The sequence below is a fragment of the Melanaphis sacchari genome, unplaced genomic scaffold, assembly GCF_002803265.2.
Source record: "Melanaphis sacchari strain LSU unplaced genomic scaffold, SCAv2.0 Contig27_pilon_pilon, whole genome shotgun sequence".
Lineage (NCBI taxonomy): Eukaryota > Metazoa > Arthropoda > Insecta > Hemiptera > Aphididae > Melanaphis > Melanaphis sacchari.
Genome location: NW_020271152.1, coordinates 1772149 through 1795709, shown reverse-complemented (window position 1 = coordinate 1795709; position 23561 = coordinate 1772149).

Genomic DNA, 23561 nt, shown 5'->3' with positions numbered 1-23561 from the left:
TTCAATGAAAATTTTGAGCCTATACTCTATAGAGCATATTAAAAATACATAAATAAACACATTTTTTTTTAAATTATTTAGCTTGTTTAAATTTATTAAATTTAATTACTATTCGGATTACTTTCTTTATTTATATTTTTATATTTTACAACTATTTTTATATGTTCAAAACCGCTTACTGTTTTATTTACAGACAATGTTATTTGATTTATTTTTCGTTCTATACTCAATACATCGTCAAACCAATGTACAATGCTTAATGTTCATGACATTGATAAAACGTTAGGTAATTTGTTTAAAGGCAACGGTATACGATCAATAGTGAATCCAAATTGGAAGAGACCCACAAACAATCAAATTGAGACCATATTATAATAACATAATGAATCATTCTCATTAACTCTCTATAAAATAAATTATATTGGTTAATATATTAATTAAGCCAAGTGACATTTATCTTAAATGGTTATATTTTATGGTACAATTAGTAGTTTGAAATCAAAAACGTTAAATTAAATACTTAACACTTAAAAATGATTAGCAATTTAACTAAAATTATAAAAGTATTTTTTATTTACATATGGCATCACCAATGTTCTATTTGCCCATTTTTAATAATAAAATAAATTATTTGATTCTTTCTCCGTTTAAGCCCTTTCTGAATAGATTCTACAAATAATTGTTAAATAATAGATTCTTATTAAACATTTCCAAAATATTATTTGACTTATTTTATTATTTACATCATTATTGAAACATATTGCAACTTAATGTGAGTTTTCTTTACGCGAATATACTAGATCCGATTAACGACGTTCCTGATCTAATTTAAAGTGGACGATAGTATGCTGCAAGGACTTGAAAAGTGGGGGAGAAATAACGACCAAAATCTTGTTTAATTTAAGCTTTAGTCCGAAACACGCGTTCAAAAACATATTAAATCCCTTCTACCCTGAAAAGATAAATTATTATACCTACAACAACTGTGTTTACGAAATGCGTTTTTCATTAAACTTGACCTTAATAACAGCCGTCGTGGATTACTGACTTTGGATACGACGAACCCTACCAACCAATTATTGTTTCTGCTAATTAGAAAAGTGGTTTGGAAATCGTCTTCTATACCAAAACGTCCAAAACATATTTTATATTATAGGTATTTATTAATCCTTTGATATTGGATTATGCATTTTATCTTTGCTTCTCTAAGATTTACCGTAATATCAAACAAACATTAATTATTATTAATAGATAGTTTAAGTACCTACATTTAACTAAATGATAACCAATTATTTATTTAACGTCCCTAAGGCCATTAAAATAATTCATAAGATTCATACCTAAATGTCTAAACAAGACACAATGATAATAATCAAACAATTATTGAAAAAAAATTGTAAAAAATATTTAAAAATCAAAAATATCATAACTTAAAAACAATAAACTAACAAATGAAAACAATTTGTCCAGCGTGACTCGTCAAATAATAATAATATCAGATATTGATTGAAAATCAACTCTAGCAAACTCTATAAATACTGCAAATAAATCATACAAAATTACATATTATGCTTACTAATAGAAGATTCTAATCAGAAATTATTCACAAATTTAATTTCCACCAATAAATTAGTTGAAAGACAACACAAACACAACAAACCATAAATAGTGCAGAGATGAAAATAATTTTTAACACAGCTAAATATCTAATTTACAAGAAATCAGAATTTCTAAACTAATATTTAACTCCAAGATTTTTGTTCTATGTTTGTTGAATAAACATTTAAAAATAATATGTTATACCGCCTATTAGATACGACGACTATAATTTAAACTATTGAAGAAACCATTATATATTAGTTAAATTAGATAAATAACTTTTCATTTTTCGTGGAATATCGCTTCATTCGTTGTTGGTAAATCGTCTCTCACACTAACGATTAAGCCTTTAGGTGGAGTTACCTTATGCAAGTGAGATGAAAACATTAAACTCGTAAATCCATAGGGATTTCATTTGGATGAAGTTTTAAGCGAAAACGTTTGCAGAGTAGTTTACAAATTTACTTATACTATTTTAATATTAATTAAACCTCTAATCCTAAGTATAGTATATTGTATATGTATCAACTACCTATGTAACAAGAGGCATAAACAAGTACAAAGTACTATAATACCTATAATTTACAAACTAATGCAAATGGACGCATGAAAATTGTGACACTTTGACACTAAAAATTATGATAACATCATTGATTGTTTATGTTTACATTGTAATTCGTTTACACATTTGCCATAAATTGATTTTTAGTGACGATATAAAGCCAAGTAAATGTATTTATAATACTTTATTGAAGATTTTTAATTAAAATCGTCGTTAATTACTCAAGCGCATTATGATATTAAATTCTGAGCAGAACAATGAATGTATTGATTTGTCAATAATATGTTGTTGTTTTTTTAATTAAAATTATTTATTTTTTTTTTTTTGAACTTTTAATAAAAATTTAAAGTTTTCTTTTTTTTAGTTTTTTTTTTTCTATAAATTTCAATTATAAAATGTATACTCGGTCAAAAATTAAAAATTGAATACAAAGTTTCTCATATTAAGTTGTCATTACTGAAATTAAAAAAAAAAAAAAAAAAGTTAAGTGTAAAACCACAATATATTTTTATGAGCATTTGAAATTAGAATTTTGACAAAATTCGTAACATTCTTTATAATATTAATTAAGGTTTAAAAATATGATACAAGTTTTCATATAAATTTTACTTATAATAAATATCAAAAATAGTCAATAGTATGATTGTACAAATATTTTCAAATACGTTTTAAGTTTAAATGTTGATAAAATTAAGTACTCATGCCAAAATCAATGTCTACTTATCAAAGGATTTTTTTTTTTTTTTTTTTTTTGTTGTAATTCAAAAATTATTAACCGTGGAAACTTAAAACACTTAGTTGTTACTTAAATTACCATTTTTAGCTCAATTAAAATTTCAAAATATTTAGATTTAAGTGATATTATAGGCATTTAAAATTGCCAAGTATGGATACAAATGGTGAAGCACAATGACATATTTTAAATTAATACAAAAACCCACATAAGTACTTCTTTTAATAAATTAAAAATATATAAGCTCAATATCTTAATATTAAGCAATTAAAGTAAGTCAGTATCAACTTGAAAATTAATAGGTATAATAATAAAATATAAATTTATACTATATAACTGATACTATACAAGACGTTACGTGAGACAAATTTAATAATGCTTTTGGATTTACCCAATCTTTAAAACTGTTAAATAAAAACTACACATATTTTCAATACAACCATCACGGTTATTTCAACTTTTAGCCAAATTTAAAGTACAAGTCAAAAATTATATCCAATTATCATAACTATTTTATATTTTCAGTAACCAATAGCAACACTAATAAATAAATATTAAAGGATTAAAAAAGGTAGGCAACATTTTTAATGATAGAACAATGACAGTTTAGAGCGTCAACATCTAATTAACATTAATCCCTTATATCGACATATTTTTTTTAAATTTGTTATTCACTAAAGTAACTATAATTTCACAATTAAAATTTATAATACTCGACAATATCACTATTTATAATTTCTTTGTTTTATTAAATAAAATAAAACTTATACTGCGTAAAAAGTATTAGTAGTATTTCAGCCAATATTAATTTTATATTTTTAGTCAAGTTAGTAACATTTTATACAAATCTAACCTAACCCATTTGTGTGCATTAAATTCAAAAATTCTCGAAATCTTTAGTATATCTCTTCATGGTGATACAAAGTACCATGACAATCATAAGTATCTAGCTATCATAGTTTTGGCTGTATAATTATTATGAATCAGTTAGTCAGTCAGCACTTCTTTTATATTGTACACGAATTTTAATAATAAATAATAAACTAAATATAATTTTTTGAAAAAATAATTCAATCAATCTCGTATAATAGTTAAATACTTTATTGTAATGAAATTAGAAATATAATTAAATATATATTAAAATATACTTATAATATTATAGGCTAATAGACCGTCTCAACAAAGAATCTTTTATAATACACAATAATTTGTTATTGAATTCAAATTTAACACATCAATTACAGTGACTTACTCAATCAAGAGGTATCCTCGAAACCTACAGCTGTACATCAAAGCATTCACCTATATGGGAGCTAACCAATTACTCTCAAAAAAATTTAGATTGATACATCAATTACGTTTTTTTTTAACAGACCAATTAACTAAATATCAGTTATTGGTAATTTAAATAACTAAAATAAATAAAACAAGGAAAACTTATTAATTAATTATTAATATAATAAATATATTCTTTTTTCACATTTTATCAATTTTTTTTTATTCGTCAATTATTTTTGTTTGTGTACACAATAATATAATATTAAAAAGTAACAATGGTTATCGGTTTACCTTTTTCATTAAAACCTTGCATAAAAGTATCGGATATCATTAAAAAAATTATTCCATACACAGTATTGTAACCAACGAAATAATCAGGCTAATAAATATTTAATTGATGATGAAAATTTATTCTTTTTTATTACTTAAATTTACATTTGTATTCATAATAATAATGTTTCAGAAAATGTCCTGTATCTTTATAAAATATATAACCTTTAATCAATCATCATTGATCAAAAAATTATTAATTTAATTTTTAAACATTTTAGTATACAGATCGTTTATGTATACTTCAATATCCACTAAATTAGATTGAGTAGCATTATTTTCATACCTAAATGTCGGACAACTTAAATGCAAGTGCAATTGGTACATTGACCCTAAACTAAAAATTTGTCTTGGACGCAATAGGTCCATGATTGCTTATACTGAGCCACTTTTAAATTGTTTACCTATCTTTACTTCAAATAATGAAAAATCAAAAACTCTTATAACAAGATATTCTTTAAGTATAATTTATTTTTTATCAGCCATAAAACTAACTTAGATCTCAAAAGATTAACTTACCTATTTAAAAAATTCTGCTACAATAATACTTTTTCTGTTCATATGCGTTTTTTTTTTTTTTTTTGGTTTTCCTCATTTTGCCCAAAATACATTTCGTCATATTCAGAAAGAAGACTTAGTAATAAAATACATAAATTATAATATTGAATTCCATTAAATGTATCATTATTTACTTATTATAAAATGTTATTACTTTTTACTATCATAAATAAGTAAACTTTTACTTGATAACTAATACAAAAAATTAATTAATGATGAAATAAATATTTTAACCTAATAATAATTTTTGTAGAGATAGATTGACAATTAAAAGTAGAAAAAATTAAAATTTTTATTTTTGGTCAACAAAAAAACTCGAAATTATATTAGAATATTTAGAAAATACATAATATATCAAAGATAAATCATGCATATGAATTTGTTGAAATATAATAAGCTATGAAAACTACTACCACGACGTCTACTCAAACTATGGTAAATAACAACTCGTGTTTTAAAGTAATTTACTACCGACAACTAATTTTACTGAACCTTGGCATGGATGTCTTAATGTATTGGGTATTATAATATTATTATACAAATTTATACTTTTAGTAGTTCATAAGTAATTTATTTTAGATTAATCTTATAACAGCCAGTAGCTTATAATCTGTTATCAAAGTTCCAGAAATTCAGAATGAAACGGAAAATATTAAGCAAATAATACGAGGAAGTGTTACTAAGAATTTCAAAGAGACTAAGAAGTAAAATAATCAACATATTAAAAACCTTGTTCTTAAAATTTACAAATGACTCCAAGTACAACGTATTAAAGTCTCTACGAAGAATTGAATTTACTTTAAAGTTTTGATAATATACTATTTTATAATAATTTTAACAATTTTATGAGTACAAAAATATACATAAATTTAATAACATGAATATATTATTAGATGACCAAACAAACATTAATTTTTATATATTTTGTGATTAACTTTAAATATAATAATTTTAAATAAGTAATAAATAACATTCATCAAACATATAAAAAAAAAACATACATTTGCAAATAATTGATATTTTTAACACTTTAATTTTAACATGTCATTTGACCATAATTTCGTGAAACTGTACCATCAAATAAAATAATAAATTTATATAAAATTAAAATATTAGAAGCTGAGAACATTTACATATAATCCACTCGACATTTTAAATACTATATATTTTACATTTATCAGTGAAATTTCAACATCTTAGTAGTTACAGAATACAAAATATAGTTTAAATTATTTTTATTTCACATTTTAAATCATATTAATTTTCAACATAAATTATAAATTTATAAATAATATTGTTATTATTATTGTTATTACTGTTATTAGCATTCAAAATGTTAGTTTGTTTCTGTTTATGAATTTGAATGTTACACAAAATATACATCATAATGATTTATTAATTTTTTTAAATACTGATTAATTGCATTTTCCACACTATATGAAATATAGTAAAACATTATTAAACATTTTGTAGGTATAATCGAAAATCATGATTTTTTTTCGGGTACGGAAATAATAATTTAAATAATTATAGTTCCAGTATTTTCATTTCTATAAAATTCCATTTTGAATTTATTATGCATATTATTTAAAAAAAAATACATATAACAAAATGTATGTATTATTATAAAATCGTTTATTCTGATTAAGTAATCGTTTTCTCAATTAAAACAATTTAATCAATTAATTTATACTTGTGACATGTGATTGATAAAAAATAGTGTAATATCAGAACTATTTTCTAATAGAAACATTTCAATGCGATTTATAATATTATTTTATAAAAATAATACTGCAGTAGTGTTATTCACAATATAGATTTCTGTATTCTCAGCATTTTAAGATTTCTAAAGACCCCTTCTCGCTGATGACTTGAATTCGCACAACACTTCGCTACCTGTGTTGGAGTTATGTTATAATAATATGTAGGTGTCCACACCTAGTTAAAATATAGTTCATTTTTGACCCCCCAAGAACGCACCTCATCGTCGCGTTGACTGTGGTTTCTTTATTATTCGCAATGCTGCGAAATTAACGTCCCGGAATCGGAATTTTACCAGTACAATACCAAGCTGAAAATAAATTAGACAAGTTTTACACTCGGCAACAAAAGTTTTCACAACTCGAAAAACCTGTTAACGACAACATGACTTATTATACGGATGCCCGGAACGCCAACTTTATGATATATACTATATAAGTACTGAACATTCCAGTCCCTTTTTGTTTAATTAACCTAGCCAGTAGCTGTTTTGAGAACCACCGCTTTTACATATCTCTGCTTTGCAAATATAATGTTATAAATATTTTTAATATCCTACAAATCTATTTTCTACAATATTTTGTTTCGCAGGCTGAAACTATTGAGTAACTATTAAAATTATAGACGGCATATATAGGACATAAGTTGTATAATATAATTAATAATATACTCTAATTATATTTAATTTTTGTAATTTAAATATTTTTTGTTCATAAAATATAGGTAATCGGTAGAACTTAGGATTTGCAAAATTCAATATCTAAAACTGTCTTTAAAATACCAACATTATTTTAATATCGATATTCATTTATTCAAAATTAACTATAATTTTTGAAGAATGAATTTTGGTATTATTTAAGTCCCAATTTTAAATAAGAAGTGTGAAACTCAGAACCTAGGCTCGCCACTTTCTATAAACAGCTCTGAGTTGAGATTTCGATGCAATAGAATTTTTTTTCTAATATTTTAAAATGTAGCTCAAGTGGAAAATTTGTCTTAAGTTATAGTAAATAAATTTTAATATTATTTTTATCTTACATTTTTTAATATAATATTCGCTATTAAGGACATTTTTCAAGTGTTTTAAAACTTTTTTGTCAATGTAAATTGTTATAATATAAAACAAATATTGAAAAATATACTTCAATTTATATCATGGTCGGATAGTATCAAACATATTTTTTATATATAATTTATACAATATACATGGGATAAGACATGCAGTATAATGAACTCGAAGAAAATAATATGTGTTACCACGACGATGGTAACGTGTCGTTAGTATAATAGCTTATGATAAAACCATATTTGTATATATATATATATATATATATATATATATTTGAGTTACTTAATTATTTATTTTATTATTTTATTTCAATTAAGTCTATTATATTATATTATGTAAGTACTTTTTTATTTTTTATATTACTAGTCTTTATCGATAATATATAATGAATATTTTCATCTGTAAGAACCGAATTAAGAATTTAATAATTTAGCCTAACATTACACTTTATTTATCAACATTTAAGAACGAATATATGACGCATTACCAAATCCAAATATTCTGAAAAAGTAAATACCTATTTGGATTTTGATTTATTTTAACGATAATAATTTTAAAAAATTATATTTTTTTTATTTTTCTTATTGTTGCTGTCATAGTTAAGAATAAAATGAATCAATTCAATCATCAGAAATACCACTGTATCAATCTAAAAGGTAACTAATAATATATATGTATATAAATATATGACATTTAAGCAAAATTATATTTCAGGTACTTCCCTTAAAGAAACTATTTTCAATCAATAATTATTGTCCCCTAGAAAAATGATGTTTTCTTCATCAAGTTTTGGTGACTTGACTAAAATAAATTTTAGTGTTCCTTGGAGATTTAAAAAAAAAGTTTTAATAATAATTGTAACAAAGAAAGTCAAATTTTTGACAAAAGTACTAATTTTCAATTCAAAAATATTATCAGCTCAAATAAAAATTTTTTTAAATTGAATATGATTATCAAAGAATAAAATGATAAGCTACTAGAAATGAATTCTGTAACCTAAAATTCTTAAGTAATATAAAAATTATAAAAGTATTACTTTTATACTAAACATATGTATTTCCTTATTTTATTATTCTAAAATATGTATTTTTAAATTTAATACTATTTTTTACTTTTGATTATGTCTGTTAACCGTGTATTTGATTCCAAATACCAGGACCAGGTTAAAAAAAATACTTTTGTTTTATTGTAAATGATATAATATATAAATTTCATATTACAATAGAATCTCAGTACTATAAAATATTATTTTATGTTTAATAATGTGAATTTAATTATTATTTGTTATTGTTGTAAATTTTCTAACAAGTGTTTGAGCATGGAAAGTTAAAATTTTTTGAGATTTTTGGAATGTTGGTGTAATTTACGAATATTCCAAGAACTTAATACTTGAAAGATATTGATTTAAGACATTAACATTCCAAAAAACTCACTTTCAAGTATTAGGATCATGGAATATTTGTGAATGAATCATTCTAGCCAGCTAAAATTAGACTTAAGATCTATAGTGAAGAAATTCAAAACTGCTTAGTAATTTTGTAGTATTATTCATTCAAGCCTATTTGTATGTTAAAAGAAAATTTAATAACATATTTCCTCGCCAAGAAAATTAAGTCGTTAGTATATAGTCATTGATTGTCAATCAGGATTTACTAAAGAATATTTTGATACATTGGCTGATTTTACAAAAACAAATACAATTCAATGTAATTTAGTGGTTGATAAAATAAGTATTTGAAAATAAGTTGAAATTGGTGGTAATCGAAATGTGTATAGTTTTGTTGATTTGGATGTCACAGGTACATAAAATAGAGATAAAAATATATCAGATCCAAAAAATACTTTAGTTTTTATATTAGCTGGAAGAAACAGTTTGTGGAAACTACCTATTCACTATTTTTAAATTGATGGTTTGTTAAGAAAATAGATAACCAACCTTTTGATAAAAGCGTTGCAATAAATAGATAAAACTGGAATTAAGTTAAATTGTTTAACTTCTGATAGTACGCACTTTGGTTAATACTTTATAGGTTTCTACTTTAGATGCCGATTTAAATAATTCACCATACATTTAAACCTATATACATAAATTATAAGAACCAATATTTATTTTTCTTTACGCTGCTCATATGATCAAAGTTGTTAGAAATGCTTAAAGTAATCATGTTTACAAAAAAAAATAAAAAATAATAAGAATAAAAAATCAATGCGTGCAATAAAGTAAGGTTCTAAAAAAGAATTAATTAGATGGCATTTCTTAGAAAAGCTATACAAAATAGAAAGTGAAAAAGAATTTAGAGCTAGTATAAAATTGACAATAAAACATATAAAATATTCAAATGAAAACATAAGACTTGTCGCTCTAACGTTAAGTGAAAATATAGGCGATTCTTTAATGTTTTTAAATACAAGCGAATCTCATTTTAAATAATATATTCAGTAAAGTTTATTGAATATATGAGTTATGTCTTTATTTTTTTTTTAGTTTTTATACACCATCTAGGTCCTACATTTTAGTCTCAGATATCTGTTTTTACTACATCCAACTACTAATGCTTCGATAAATCACATCACCTTTTTTTATTAATATTATTAACAAATACTGTAATTTTTGATTCTCCAAACGTAGCATGCTTACTTCAATCTTTCATCTATAATAAATTTAACTATACTTCGTTTCTTGTACGATTGTTTTAGCTTTTTGTTTGTCGTTAACTCTCCAACTAGCATATAAGGATTATATACAGAACCATACATTTTCATCAACATTTTTCTCTTAAGAACATTTAATGTTTACTCTTATCCAGCACATTTAACCCAGGCACTAAACGTATACGATAATACTGTTTTTAAATACTTAGTATATACATTTTATTTGACAATAATTTTGACTTAAAGAAATGTACCATTGCAAAATAACATTGATTTTCAACTTTAAGACTTAATAACTTTATTTTTATAAATTTGATCTAAATTTTCTATCAGTTCAGTGTACATTGCGCCAATATCAAGTGTTTAATGTACGATGTATAGTGTAACATTGCTTAACACTATACATATTCCATAGATACTCTGGACATATGCTTAAGGTTTACTATAAACTTTACCCAGGTATACTTTATACTTTCCTTGGGTTTAGTGAACATTCATTATTGGTATACAGAAGAATGGATCCAAGTACAGAGTCCTCGCCATTCGAAGTACTCGTATATTTGCTATGTATAAAATGCGCAATGCTGCACTTTTTTATTACATAATAATTCTCTATAATAATAAACTAGCATAATTATCTACTATTATGTTAACTTGGACCTCGGCCAATATTTACTGCACAATGCATGACTTCTAGGACACAGTCAGTCATACATTTCGATCGACATGAATAGACACTGTAATGGCACATTTAACGTTAGGAGACATACCTACAATTGGTATTCTAACCTACTGCCGATTGTGCAAACCATAACTATGTATTATGTGAAGAACTAGTCTGTCCGGTAGCTACACAAGTTTCATTACAACATGTTTAAACTTAACCAATCGATCTATTATTGATGATTATATGCACATTTGGTTATAACAATAACGATCGACGCAAGGTACTTCCGTGTGGCGTAGGACTTTCCCCAATTCCGCAGGGTGTCTCCAAACGTCGTAATGCGGCCCATAGCTTTTCCTAGAGCCAAAGAGTTCTTTCCGTGCGACGTTTTTCTGAGCTCTGCCAGATGTCGTAAGAAATAAGACCGTGCCTATTTTAATCACCAGAACAACAATCAACAATGTACATTATACCGATATCGAGTTTACAGTAAATTTTTAATATGTTTATCATGTACCTATTAATTCAAGTTTCCAGTATATTGTTGACTTAAGTGCAGTAAAAAATATACCTATAAAATATGTAGAGTGTACTAGTACAATTTTATAAACGTTTAGCTATATTTAGTTTTGGTTTTTAAATTGTGGCTTAATCACTTATCAAAGTTAATTTTTGAGGTTATCATATTTCATAACCGAATTTAACTTATGTGGTAACATAATATATTATCTTCAAACTTCAGGACCACATGCTATACTTAATCTTTAATGCCCCATCCATGTATATAATATATATGTTGTTTTTCTGGCAAGCTCTGAAATGTTGATTAAAATATAAATGTTGGTCATGTTTACAAAGTTCTCATTAGTTTGGGCTTTTGAGTTTTGGTTCTTATAAAATATTAAGTATACTAAGTGTTTGATTCAACAATCCACACTCATATTTGAAACATTATAACGTTTATCACGTCGGTAACGTGGCGTTGTCCATAATTGATTTTTATATACTCAGATCAGTCAAATCTCAGTGTCTCATAGTTGTTGTTCCGCAAAAGACTACATCCAGGACCATGTTTTTGTTCCTTGCGATTCACCCTTTGATTTTATTGAAAAACCATATATTGATTAGTAATAACTAATAATCATACAGTTCTTATAACTATACGTCTATAAATTATTAAACATATTAAAAATTATATACATTTCATCAACCAATCAGAAGTGACAGATCACATCTAGGTGGCGCAGACTATCAAATAAAATTTCATTACATCGATGCATGTTATGTTATCATACAACCAGATGATAATATAGGAACTAATCGAACTAATCTATAACATAAACTATCTTTAACTGAGTGTAGCATTGAACCACTGCTTCTCAATCAAAACTCGTCTAAGTCTATACATAATCACTCACCAGCCTACACTGTTTTCTACCACGACCTATACGTTGTTCGCTGTTCACCGATCAGTTACGATCGATAATGGTTGACAAAATAGCAACACACTAATATGTTTATCATATCATTAAGAGAGTCTAAATGGAGGAAAAAGAGCTCTGGAACCTTAATCGACGATAAAATATACACACAAAACAAATTATTTCTTTCATAAACCAGACAACCAGAGTCTAGATCAATTTAATTAAAACTCATTTTCTACCAACTTGTTAATTACAAAAAACCTGCTTTTAACTAATCATGTTTAAAACTTGCAGAACGCCAGAAAATATCATTAATAAATAATCAAAAAGAGTCAATGTCAAAAAAATACTTAGTTTTAAAATAGATAGTAAATTACTTTGACCTCTAAGAAAATATATTTTTTCTATTTTTTTCTTCGACAATTTGAAAAATCCAATTCATTTTAAAGATTTCATATAACGCTATTAGTATTTTTCTGGATTCTGATAATAGTTAACATTATTTTTCCACAAATTAGTCGAATCACGTACGTTAGAACTTTTACAGCATCATTCAGATATGATATTCCACATAAAATATATTAGGTATATTCGATGAACTATGTTTGCAATAACTAATAAGTAATACAATTAAAGGAACACAGAACACAATTTTCTTTTCCTAAAAATTGTTATTTGATGATTATTTATTGAAGACAAACTTCTCAAAAATAACTGTCAAAAATCTTTAGAAAAAATTGTTAATACATACCTTATTAGTACGCACAACAGAAGTGAATATTTGTTCATTTTAGACACAAGTGGTATTAAAGGAGAAGTTGGTTATATAAAGGCAATACTTTTATTTGTATACGTAGTTTGTTCAATGAAACTTCTTCTTTCAAACAGTATATTAATTGGTTTATTCGAAATTCGAAATTCTGTGGAACTCTGTTACCAATATCGTTTTCAACACAAAAATTTACTAGTAGTATTTTAAACAGAATATTAATGAAAAAACATTATGTGAAGTAGACATCTTTTACAAGTATATTATTAAGATACCCAAGATATTAATACCTCTCGTAACCACGCGTGTGACGTGTCTAACCCTACAATAACGTCACGTAACTTTTTCATTTCCCCATAACTCGATATTAATATAATGTAAATAGATTTATAATTCTAAATTTCCAAAACCTAACAAATAAAATAAATAAAAATGTTTTTCGTAGTTTTATTTTTCTTAAACTTATAGATAGTTTCATTATAAGATGTTTTTCATTGTAATTTACATACAGGTAAAACAAATATAAAAATAATTTATATTTTGTTGTATAAGTACAATAAAACTGTAAATCTCAATTTACTTTTTACAAAAAAAAAAATGTTTTCTGTTCTATGAATATTCATAACATCTAGTTATTAAAACTTCAAACGAAATATTATTATAATAACGAATGACGTATTGTCATGGTTATACAATTATTATACTATGTTCAAATATTTACAATCATTTTGAGCTATTATCAAATATCAACCAGAATGCGTCACTTCACCGAAAATCTATGCATGTATTCACTATTCAAATTAGTCAGTCAACTCACATCATCTTTAAATTAGACAGCTGCGTGCATTATAACCATTAGTTTTAACTAAACATAAATTTGTAAGTCATTACCTGCATAACTTAATTTATTGATCAATATATTTTGATAAGATAGATATAAATTATTTTTTATTTCACTATATTATTGTTTAATAATTAAAAATACCAAAATACAGTTTATTTATAATTGTTATTAGTGTTATTATTTAATGGTTTTATAACTTTTTAACTGACTTAAAAAGGTTAATAATAACCTTGATAGATTTTGGGGCTATAATAAAATACTATTGTTTTAAATAACCATATAAATTAAATTAAAACTAACTAATATCTAAGTGATATAATATTATAATAATATAATACATAAATATATCAAAAACTAAATCATCTAAGTCAATATATTAACAATAAAAATAAAACGCCTACAAATGTGGTATTACTTAAAACTAAAACAGCAAATTGTATGTGAATTTAATAAAAAATTAAAAAAAAAAAATTTGACTGAGTGATTTATACAACAATTGTTGAATATAGCTAAATGAAGTATTAAAGTATTATGAGATTCTATAAGAAATATTTAAATTATTATCTATTTTTATTATTGTTATGTAATCAATATATTATTAGCGATTATCAAATAACTTTACACATATGTGATTCAATAATATCATTCTTAAAAAAAGAAATGAAAAATCAATTAATAATATGTCAGAAAAAAAAATTGTATTAAATTAATTAGATTAAAATTTTCCAATAGTGGATAGATTTTTCCAAATAAAAAAGTCACCCGATGCAAATTCCGAATGTATTTCATCTTTGAGTAGGACAGTAATGACTAATGGATATGTTAAATTTGAATTTAATAATAAATCATTGCATACGAATAACGATTTTAAGCAGAAACTATGTGCTAATCTCTATTTCTTACGTTATTTTTTTAAATTTATTTAAGTCACAAATAGTGATTTATTTTTCTGATAAAGGTTTAAATAACTTTTGCCAAAAACAACACATGTATTATGCATTAATTATTTATATATTTTATCATATTATATTATTATTACAATTAACTTATTAATTAGTGCTTAAATACTCTAAAATGGTATGGAATATGAATAAGATAGTGATACAACTAGTATAAAATTGATCCACTTTAAATAGTTCATGGTTTATAAAAAATAATAATATACATTAAGTTAAAATTATATCATTATCTACGGTTAGGTTATTATTTTAAATTACAACAAGATAATTAAAATCGTTGTTTTTCATTTAAATATAAATTTTGTTAAATCTATAAAAAAAAAAAATTATTCCATATTTAAAAATGTTAATAAGAACAGCGTAATATGGGAACCACATATTTATTAAATTTCAAGATCTAGGTATTAAAACTAAAAGTTCTATAAGTTTTTCACTATATGATTTTTATAATTACGAAATCTTGGCTAATTTCATCAAAATTTAAGTTTCAAATACTTATAAAAATTATTGTAATTCTAAATTTTTGAAATTTTTCAACTGTCGTAAGATCAACTTACGAAGAAGCTTGTATAAAAACTAAAAATAGCCAAATTCAAAATTCAATAAAAATCTCAGAAACGAAAAAAACCATAGTAATTTGAAAATTATATTCTAAAAATAATAACATATATAGGTTTTTAATGAAAACTTTATTTTTCTATACCTAGTTATTCTTTTTTAAATTGTAATAAAAATAAAAATTGAAAGCAGATGTCGCGTAAATATTACCGAGGGTATTTTGTTTAAATTTCTTAATTATTTTAAAAACTACTTGTAATTTTTTACTTTATAGTAATTAAAAGTTCAAGAATCACAATGTAATTGTCTACTATAAATCAACCTTCAAGTGAAAAATTGAAGCATTTTCTTGGTTTAAAACTTAACAGTAAAACCAATACATCTATAGCTTTGCACAGAATTTAAGATATGAGATAGCTTAAACGCTTACCATAGTATTAAAATTAAAAATATTTTATTCTTTTTTATCTAGTTATATAGTTGATTATATCACATAAAACAAAAAAGTATCATAAAAAATCTTTTTTGACATCAAATAATATATATTTCCAAAGAACCTAATTCTCATAATCAATACAACAATATCCTCTCAATAAACTCACTAATGATATTATAACTTAACCGTTGTTCATAAATGATAAGACCCATCTGAACGAATTTATATTGGTTGCTAATTTACTAATAAACTTGATAGTTTTAGTTGACTCTGCAGTGTTGTTAATTGATATTATTATAGATAGTCAAAAACCTTTGTTCGCGTCATCTCTAATTCAATTTTTAACTTTTAAGTTAAAGAAAACTATAAAGCATCTTAAATAGTCAAGTTGAAAATAATTAATAGGCTAGGCAAGCTATAAAACCCATTAAATCAATTACTAAAGACTTACTTAAATATATTTTAATCTTAAAATAAATAAATGCAACTAGGAATTAATAATGAAATAATATAGTTATATACCATGTACACTGTTTTATCGATCTTAATCAACGATAATATAATATTCTAGTTGTGTATTATAATATTCTAATATCCATTTATTTTCTTAGGGAAACTTGTCGTTTGAATAAATAAGGTAGGTACCATGATAATTGTAAATTTCTGAAACCGTACGTTAATTATGAGTACTGAATAGTGAAAATTTCAAAAAGCAAAGGATTAAACGAACATAGGCTTTTAATTAAATAGAACAAAAGGCTAATAAAAAGGAATGTTGAGTAGTAAAATTTATCCAAGTAGAGAAAAAAAACATAAAAAAAAATAAAATACAAAACAATTTTGTTGGTTGTGCTTACCATCTACTCTCGTACATATCAATACCATCGATTTTTTAACCACAATTATACAGAACCAGGATCTATTTCCAACAAGCTCGGTCTATAAATTTTGACAGAAATGTGTAAGCAGTATTAGTCATCATACTTATGAATTATAGACATCGAATAAAATACTGTATACAGAAGTCATGAAATCAATAAATTATACTTACAGTAAGATGTATTTGACAAAACCTCCCGTCAAAAGTCAATCGAATAGTTCATCGGCGGAAAAGATTAGCTGGAAATTTATTTTAATAATAATACAATATAATTTTAAAATATAATATAAATTTTCAATAATATGTCAATCTATTATCTGCAATTCATAAACATACTTGCGCATTGGTTATTTTGGTTTGCGTGATGCTATAGCAAACGGGTGACGTCTGTTAAATGTCCTGAAATCTGCCGCAAGTGTATTAATTGTGTCGAAGGTGTTAATTTTTCGTAGACACCATTAGTCAATTGACTTATAGCGATACTATCTGTGAAAAAACGCCCTTCGATCTTTAATAAGGAAAAGCAATTTTTCAGTGTCTATATCCACTGAAAATCTATTTTATCATACATTCACACTTATCACACGAATATATACATAGATACCTATGTTAATTATTATAAAAATAATCGTTCACTATTATTCATTAAATTTAAATCAATTTTCATAAAAAAAATTAAAAACGAAATAACTCTTTTATGTCTAATAGGCTAATAACCACAGCACAAATGACGATTTTGTGGATTTGGGCTGAAAAAATACATAACATATATTGAAGAAACTATAAATTAAAAGTTTTACTTATTCCATCAATTTAAAAATAGTGACATTCAACGTAAAATTTAAAATGGAGTTTAAAGAATTTACAACACATAAACGGATTACGCAATAAAAAAAAAAATACTTAAAATAAAATCAACCCAACGCTCTTGAAACTTAAAATTTAGAATTGAAAAATAGTTATTTTTGCAGTTTACGACTGACAGATAATTTTTACATAGTGTATACTGTATAGATATACAGTTACAAGCTTTCTATAGTTACGTACACTATAATGTGAGCACAAGCTTGTACAATCGAAAAATAATATTGTATTTATATCAAAAACTATTAAACATTTTAATTTTTAAATGAGTACATTATCGACCTATACCTATGTACATAAAAATTTACCAGCCTAATAACTAATCGTATAATTTTATTCAATCGACCAAAACGGTAGTTATATGTCTTGAATTATAAAAATACAGTAAGTTTAATATTCATTCGTTTTTATAAGGACGAAATTACGAGAGTGTATTTACTATTTATACATTATTATTAAGTAGTGTAGTATAACTTACACTATTTAGACTATAATAGTCACTTACCAACTTATGATCATCTAACCTTCGTATTTTCTAAATCAGGAATTTCCAACCACTGTGCTACCGCTCAAAAATGTGTCATGTAATTATTCTTATCTTATTAGTTATTATTTATGTTGAATATATTTCAATAATTTGGAAATTCATTGGAAATAAAAATTGATAGAACATTATTTTAATATAAAAGTTATTTGAAAGAACACATGAGCCAAAATGGAGACCTAGTTGTAACGTTTTCTTTTTTAAATCTATCATTTACAACACTTTTATCAAACTCCAAAATTAATATTATTGATGTATTATAATATTATAACGAATTATAAACTTCAATTTTTTTTTTTACTATACGCTCTTAAAAGAATTAGATCCGATACTCAGTGTAAGTAGGTGTTTAGAAAACAAATATTGAAACCTTTAAAAATCAGAACCTGCACAATAGAAAATCGTAAGAACAAGTAGTTTGGTGGGTGTTTTGAACTCTATATACATTACATACAAACACACGCACACATACGCACTACTAACATTACGTATAAAAAGTAGACACACAAATATTCGATCAGAAAAATGAGTAGTAGTACACAACAAAATCACAATATAAACATATACGCATAGAAGAGGGACCCACGGAGTGCCCATTATGTATTATGCTTAAATGCTATAAATGAAAGAAATGAAGGCTATAAAAAATTTTAAAAAATAAGCATCTCTTTTATACTCTCCAATTCCTACGAAAATGTTATTTTGGGACATTAAATTTAAAGTTTTCGAGGTATCTTCAGTACATAAACAGATTACGTGATCGCAAGTAAAATTCTTAAGTCAAAAACTAATTTAGTACCTAACTTGAAAATCTAAAAAACAATTATATTTTCCTATTTATATTTTTTTAGTTAACGCCCGTCGGGGAATTTTTGCGTGATGGTCGATGGGATATTTACAACTACGAGCTTAAAATGATATTGCACATCTCTAGTGTTATGAATAAAAAATGCATACATTTAATATTTGATCGAGAAAATGAGAAAATAGCGACAGATAACATGAAACAAAAAATTTTAAGCACGAGCGTACCCATGGACTATGGAGTACCCACTATGTATTGTACTTAAGTACAATGTGCACGTACGAGATAAGTATATATATATATATATAATAAGCACATATAGTATAATAGTATTATATTATGTTGTATACGCATGTAATAATAATATTAGATTTCAAGCGACGCCGCGGCACGCGCAAAAAACAAACGGTCCACACTGATAGAATTTTTTTTTTAAACAATAGCACGCAAACTTCGAGTAAAAATGCATCGGCAGCGCAGAATTGTGTGCGAAGAGAACGTGAGTCTGTGGGTAAAACAGCTGACGCGTTTTACTGTTTTACTGTCAGCCCCGATCTCTGCGATGGGTTGAGGTGAGAAGAAAAAAAGACTACCCCTTGTACGTGAATACGTATATATGTATGTATACTGCAGAGCATCCTTGTAAACTGCGCACACGCACGGTGGTAATAAAAGAACATTTGACATAGAATATACCCACCCACGACCCCTATTTCTCAGCCACTTTCACATTACCCTCCGTGACCCGCACCTTAGCTCGTCACGATGACTAGCGCACCCCCACTATACGTCAGGTCCACCGCCGCCGCGACCGCCGTTGGCCGCGTACTACCTCGATGGGCACTTGATTTATGACGCTATTCCTATTGCTGAGTCAAGATTTATTTATAGACCGTTTCAATATTCCACCTCCGCTGATACGGTTGGTATTTTATACAGCAATAATAACGATATGCGAAAAATAATACCTAGACGGTGATTTTTTTTCTCCGTTTTTACTTATTTCCTGACACTCGACAGCGTAATTCGAATAAAACATGCGTCGAGCACTAGAGAGTAATATATATATCACATGGGTTCTGGTCTCCAGGCAATCGTTAACAACAATTAACATCATCGCTGTCATTGAGAATTGAAGAAGAAGGGAAACAATACTCTGCAAAAGGAGGTGAGGAAAAGTTTTTCAGAAATTTCGATAAAAAATGTTTGAAATCTTCACGGACCTCTAATATGAAGTGCATTAATAATCACATACGACAATCAGTTCAAGTGTTAAGACTATTATAGTAAACGATAAACTGTATAATAGTATATTATATTATCGTTTACTAAAATAAAACATGTATATAGCATAGTAAAGAGCACTTAAGAAACATCATGTAAGCAATGGTACATGCCAAACACGTGTTTAACACAAACTTTAGTGTTAGTCTTGTAAAAACACTTCTAAAATTGAAGTTATGCAAAGTCTAAAAATAATTTAACGGCGAAAATATAAAAAAAAAAAAACAGCTGAATCGTATATTATGTAATGTTTGATTTTGTTGATAACTACTGATCCCTTAATCTAGTGCAGGGGTCGGCAACCCGCGGCCCGCAAAGCAATTTTTGATGGCCCGCACAAAGGTGGTTAATTTTTGTGTTTTACTTTTGTTTAATAACATTTTTCATATAATTTTCAATATTATATAATTATTTTTCCTTTATAAATAAAATCTAATCTAACCGTTTCATAATAGCAATACAATTATAAGTATTATATCATAATATGTAATTTTTTTTTTTTAATGTGGCCCTTGATGAACAATTGAAAAAAAAAATGGCCCGTGTGGTTAAAAAGGTTGCCGACCCCTGATCTAGTGTCTAGTTAAGAATATTTAAATATCCAAAAACTGGGTGTTGAAAACTACGTAGATATGAGAGTTTAAAATAATACCAGTAATACCACCTACATTTTTGTTTCATCTACACAATTTGCTTGTCATAATACGTATAGATAACAGATTATTTTTTTAAGCGAACAAAGATTGTACCTATCATTTTTATAAGTATAATATTGTATATTTTTCAACAAAAATAAACGAACGTACTATGGTTTAATAAATCGATCATAATAATATAAGCTTAAGTGTTTTTAATTTTTACAATAGGTACGGTACTTATATGTAAAATTGAAAACGTTATAAAAAATTTATATTTTGATAAAATGCAGTCAACTACTGCCTATATAAAATAATATTTGTAATTAATCCATTGCGTATAATTTTGTATAATATAATCTAGATGACTATTTAAATCACTGGTTCCCAAACTGAGGGGGCGCGCCCCCCTTGGGGGGCGTGTACACATTGCTGGAAGGCGTAAGCAATTACTATGAAATACAATTTTTATTTTGAAATGTAGAGAAAATAAAATTAATTGACTGGTACCTTTTATCCGTTATCGGATATCAATAACGGATAGGTAACCGATAAATTATCTCAACAAAAAAATAGTCATTCCGAATATTGTATAGTTTATTTGTAAAGTACACAAAAATAGTGATCAATTTTTTTTAATTTATAGGAGGGGGCGCAAGATTTTTGAAAATTTACAAAGAAGACGTAGAATAGAAGAGGTTGAGAACCAATGATTTAAATAATCATTTGACTTAAATCATTTGTGTAGAAGTACAAAATGTAGTAATTTATCCGAATAAAATCTCCCTACGTAGTTTTTAAAGTTAATAGTAGAACAATATCTCACCAACCGGAAAGAAAATGGAAACCATATAAGAATGGACAATAATATTATATAACATAACATAACTTATAATGCTATTAAGATAACATTAACCCTTTTAAGCCTATGTACTATTGATGACTACCATTATGTTTAAATTATGGTATGTTATACTTTTATTTAAAATCATAAGTTGATATTTATTGTTAAACTTTTGAAGTAATATTTTTTACATTTTAATGTACCGGTGATGTTTAAGACTTCTTAAAAAGATGTAGAAAACTATATAACACTATGTATATAAATTATGAATAAACATATATAATATATAGATTACTCGCTATATACTATACCTATTATATAGTAATATTATAGTGTTTTATAGCAATACTCCGTAATATTTCTTTAACTCATATATTCTCCTACGTTGATGTTTTTATTTTAGCTTTACGATCGTCGTCGTTTAAGACCAATAACTGAAAAGAGAACATCCCCTTACAAAAGTGGAAACGCCATAATAACTTTGACTAAATCAGTAAAATAAAATAGTATAGTTTCAACTTAAACAATATTTTTACTGTGTGTAATGATTCATCGTTTCAAAAACTTATAATATTTCAAAAACACTTTTATAATGCTCCACCTACAGTTTTAAATATATATAAAATATTACCGAAACAAAAAACGTTAATGTAAAAATTATTGTACAACTCGATTTGCGGTAGATATCAGTAACTTCTGGATAGTTACAAATGAAAAGTACTACGACACTTATTTTTTATTTTTTTTCGAAGATCCCGAAAAATATTTTATGTTGTAAGAAAAAAAATCAAAAAATATATCATTAAAAACACTTATTATTTTACCTGCGCCATATGCTTAACGGAATAATTTAAAATATATACTAAATTATTTCAATATATTCTCTTACGTACCTATATTATTTCAAATTATTATGAAAACCTTATCCACTTAATTTGTCAATATATTTTTCTTTACATCATTATGGTACATGCAAAATACAAATTTATTATACATAGTCACATAGATATGCATCAAACTGTATATTTAATTGGATTTAAATTCTGACCACAAATCAGAAACTTTCTACTTTCTAAAAACTGTCCTAATGTTTTAACCAATTTTCTTGCTGATTAAGGTTAATGAATCGTCTTCATAAGTATTTTAAATAATTGTAAAAAAAAATAATAATATTTATTCATTTTCCTTGATTTATTAAATTATTTTTTCGCTAAATTGACGAAATAAATCATGTAATTTTTATTAACTCAAACAATTTTGTATAATATAGTATATATTATACGCCATTTTCTATCAATAAAACTAATGACTTTATTGATCGATGAAGTATTTTATTTCATATTTTTTTATTATTATTATTATTATTATTACGACCAGCAGCATTATAGGCCATTGGAATTTTAGATCTTTTGTTCACATTTTACGGGCCGGGAACGAACAATAATTGGCTATGAGCCCAATCACCGAAATACTTCGCGTCATCCCTTACTCACTGACCGACCTATG